The following is a 4,679-nucleotide window of genomic DNA, read 5'->3' as shown; positions in this document are numbered from 1 at the left end:
CAGGGCGGCCGCCTCGCGCCCCTGCGGCGCTGCTGTGGGGACTCCGCTCCCCCGATCGCCGACATCGGGCCCTGCCTCCATCATGCCTGGGGCGAGGAAGGAGATAACGGAGCCCAGCCGGGTGCAGAARCTGCTGTCCAGGCACTTACCGCCCTCCTGTCTGTCGGTCCAGGCATGCGCGGTTTGCTTCTGCCTTCTCCCGCTCTCCGTGCTTGCCCACGATGTCCTGCTGCCCCATGGAGGACCACTCTTGTATCTCGCACTCTGGTTGTTTTAACTTGCAACAAAAAACTTCTTCATTGTGAGGGTGACAGAGCACTGGACCAGGTTGCCCAGAGAGGTTGTGGAGTCTCCTTCTCTGGAGATATTCAAAAGCCGCCTGGACACGATCCTGTGCAACGTGCTCTAGGTGACCCTGCTTGAGCAGGGGGKTTGGACTAGATGATCTCCAGAGGTCCCTTCCAACCTCAACCATTCTGTGATTCTGTATGAAAATGTGGCTAGGGGCTACAGCCCTGATTTCAACACCTGGTTCACCTTGGTCGTTTCACACAGGGCTGTGCTGCCAACAGCAGAGTTGGCTGTAACACCAGGAAGGCAAACAATTAAAAATAAGGCAAAAGTCATTATTTTAAGACATTATTTTAAGACATATATTTTTWAAAAAATGTTGTGCCCCATTACCCAGCATTTTATGAAAGGTTATAAAGACTCTCCAGAGAGATAATGTGGCCCTCTGGGTTCATTTGCCAGAGGTGGATTGATTGCTAAATGTCTCTGTGCTATCTGTAATGAGGACGCCCAAATTTTCTTCCCCATATAGTGCTGTAGGCAGTAGTGAGACCTGTGACCACAGCAAGAGGAGGGAGAACTGCAGCATGCCCACAAGGAGCTTTTCAGCAGTTTGGAAAACGTCTGCAGGGCTCCTGGAGCTAGGTGGAATATCTCAGTTTGGAAAAGTCCCTCTTCTTGGAATTAGTAATGTGGTGTAATTCCTGGTGGACAAACAGGGACTTGAGTGCTAGAAATGCCTTTACTTTTTCTCCCACCTTGCAGGTTCCCATGGGTGCAGGAGGAAGAGTCAGGGTGGGAAGGCTTGAGGACTGGGATCCCACCAAAAATAACACTCTACCTCCATCCATTTTTAGAAGTATCATTTCTTTACAGTGGTACAACCCCTAAGAGTGTGTAACCTGGAACTTCTGTCAGCCATTGGTTTGAGGACAACCCTCAAACTTTGAACCCATTTGATTTTGATGGAATCTTTTTCTGTCTCTTTAAATCTCATCTGTATAGTTTTGGAAGGGCCTCTCCATTCAGTTCAGTCATCAGATTTGGGATGAGGCTGTAGCATTAGGTCCATGAACAGGCAGTAATTTGGCATCTAAGGCTGGCCTCCCTGGCTCTTTGCAAATGTTCATGCTCAGAATCCTTACTCAGATGCCAACCAGGGAGACAACTCATGTCCACGTATAGTTTGGACAGCCTGTTCTCAACACAAAGTGAATCACTCTATAAGTCTGTGCCTATTGTACCACACTACTTGCTGATGTAAACRTAACCTAAGTCTAGGATGTATTCCATACACTGGACATGACTGATCTCATCTGCAGAGTCCATTGCACTAGAAWCTCTTAGGACAAGACAATGAGATAGGCCCTGTGCAAAACAGAAGTTTTGGTGCCCTTTTATTAGCAAAGAGCAATACAGCAATAACATAGAAGTAAGATTCCAAATTTATAAGAAACAATAAAACTCAAAATGACCAAGTGCAGCTACTAAAAAAAAAAAAATCCAATATTCGTGATGTCTCCTGCTTTGTACTGTTTTATGCAGTCTGGCCCTATTGTGCGATACTCAGTCCGGCTTTTAATGATCTAGCTTATACTCAGTGGGGTACTCTGCCACATTGCCAAGTCAAACTCAGATGCCTGCCAAGTTACTTTCATCATGCTGGCTTTTGTAAATGCCATTTTATAATGCCTAGCTCTCTCATATGATATATATGAAACCTAGGTTTGGAAATGAGCATAGTGGATCTTCTCAAAGCCCTAAATGTTAGGCACACTAAAATCCAGTGCAGAAAGTCTTAAATTCTTTTGGGATTCAGGTATYATTGTTAGAGGGGATTTTCCAGCCAATGACTGTTAGTTTCAGGGAGGACAAATTCCAGAGCTCTTTTCCATATAGCTCTCTGAGAGCTGAGAAATAAATCCCTGCTGAATTTAGTTGTGACAGATGACAGTTGTACCTCCACTCAGCAGTCTACTTTCTTTCACCATTCTACATCAGGAGTGATATAATGTGCCCATGTTCACTGCCGTCCTGCTATACACTGATGTAAGCTGCAATCAAATAGTGGTTTTAAGTGGGCTGAAGAATGGACATATCTTCTGTTCTAGTAATATCTACTATTAACTCTGGYAGAAGATAGACTGGATAGCTAGAAGTGGTAACCTCTTCAGTCAMYGCCTCTCTGCTGGACATCAGGAGTCTGAAGTAATTAGTACATGGCTTATTTAAGACCTCATAGGTTAAGCCATGAGAATTATATATCATATATGTCATATGCTGAAGGGTGCCATGGTCCATAGCCTGAGGGCATCAGCTGAGATGCACTATAGTTGTTGTTGTACTGAGCCACAGTCTTGTATCTTTCCRTCACGAGACACTACAGGAGTCCTGTACCGTGGAATATTCTGCAGCTGTCTTCTAACCAGAGCTCTTGGATTTCACCTTAGAAGGTAGATGGATACAGCTAGAGCACCTCTGGGCCTATGAACTTCAAAGTGCTCCTGGCTCAGCTAATTTTTGTCTGAAACATTTGGAAATTAAACTGATGAAGCACTGTGAGACTAAGCATTGAGAAAAAAAAAAGTATCTCTAGATTAATATTCCAGGGGGATTTAATCTATTTCCAATAGGTTATTGCCATACTGATTCATATAAAATAAGATAAAAAGGAACAGTGAGGAAACTGAGATGGGAATATTGTCAAAAGCTGTGGTGCTGTTTTGTACTCTTAAACTAATCTGCAAACCCACCACACTTAAAAGCTCTGGATTACTGCTTTGAGCCATTAGATGTGGTCTTTTAGTGTGCTTGAAGCTTGGACAGGACATTATGACCCTTACATACACAATAGCAGCAGCCAATGGGCATAAAAAAAAGCTTTATTCAAGAGCAGATTACAGTTGTGATAAATGCAAAACATGTTAGGCTTTTTCYTATACAGTACCATGTAGTTCACTTTGCTGACAAAAAATTTTACTAAACCAAAAATGGGAAAAGTAAATGCTTCTCCTCTCTCTATGCTCTACTGGAAAACCTGTTTCAAARGAGGATACTACCAGATGTTTCTCTTACCTCTGAGCTGTGAGGAATCTATGGAAAAATAACTTTTTCAATTCATCCAGTTCCAGAAGACAAAATCACTGGGTTTTGAGATGCAGATCTTGGACAATACTTTGGTTAGGATTGTTCATTTACATATCATTTGGCATGACATAATTTTCCTTGGTACAATTTAAATCACTTTCATATGATTGTTTTATATAGGATCTATGTTTGCAAGGTGTTATACAAACACATATACAATATATTTGAGTTCTGTGCTACTTTCTTCTGATACATCTTATCTTATTCTTTGCTARCCCTTCTGGGTGTGGAAATGTTGTCACATTAATTTACTACAAATAAAGCCTACAAATATTTCTGGACAGGGTTCTTGGTGTACCTATCAAATGGGGTGAACATGCTGTGAATTTACTCAGGACTGGGATTTGGGGGAGAGTGGGAGAAAAGTCTCTGAGTGGCAGTTTTACAGTAGCCTTTCATTCCTTTGAGTCATAAAGCTAGTTAGGTAAGTGATTAGGACAGAAACTACCAAACTCTTGCTTAAGAGCACAAAGCTGAAAAGGTAAAACTAGTTATTCCATTTACAACCCACTTAAGGAGTAATCAGTTGAGAGTGGAGGAGCAAGTTGTTCTGGAGGGTCTGGGGACAGCTTTTGTAGCTTATCARATGAAGGTGAATTTGCTTATGGCTGCCAGTCTTTGTTACAGTTTTAACAGTGAGGGAGAGGATGCAAAGGAAAGGCTTGAATACTTGGAGTTCTGCTATGGAGTTGGTGTCGGGCTGGCTGAGGGCTTATGTGTCAGGATCAGAGGGGAGGCCAAAAAGGGGGATGTCATGCTGGTCATCTGCTACAGATTACGCTATCAGGAAGAGAAAATGGATGAAATCTTTAAACAACCAGAAGTAGTCTCATGATTGCAGGCCCTCCAATGTGAGAGTGGTTAAGCACTGGAATAGGCTGCCCAAAGATGTGGGATATAAACGCTTGGAGCCTTTCAAAACTCAGCTGCACAAAGCCCTGCACAAACTGATCTACCTTTGAAGTTAGCCCTGCTCTGAGCAGGAAGTTGGTCCAGACTGATCTCCTGGGATCCCTTCTAACCTAAATTTTTCTATGATTCTGTGATTTTAATGAAGAGCTGCTTGTGGATTAATGTGCTGTCTACTTTGTAAATATTACACTCTGTGTTTTTCTGTTACATATTTGCCATRCAGATAGTGAAATGAAAAGACTTGCCTAGCTTCCAAGGGTTCTGTAGGATTAAATCATTTTGGGGGGAGTCAAAAAAAACAAAACGTGTTCCAAGTCTATTATTCTATA

This window comes from Apteryx rowi, unplaced genomic scaffold, assembly GCF_003343035.1.
Source record: "Apteryx rowi isolate R43461 unplaced genomic scaffold, aptRow1 scaffold_560, whole genome shotgun sequence".
NCBI lineage: Eukaryota > Metazoa > Chordata > Aves > Apterygiformes > Apterygidae > Apteryx > Apteryx rowi.
Note: the sequence above shows the minus strand (reverse complement) of the source record.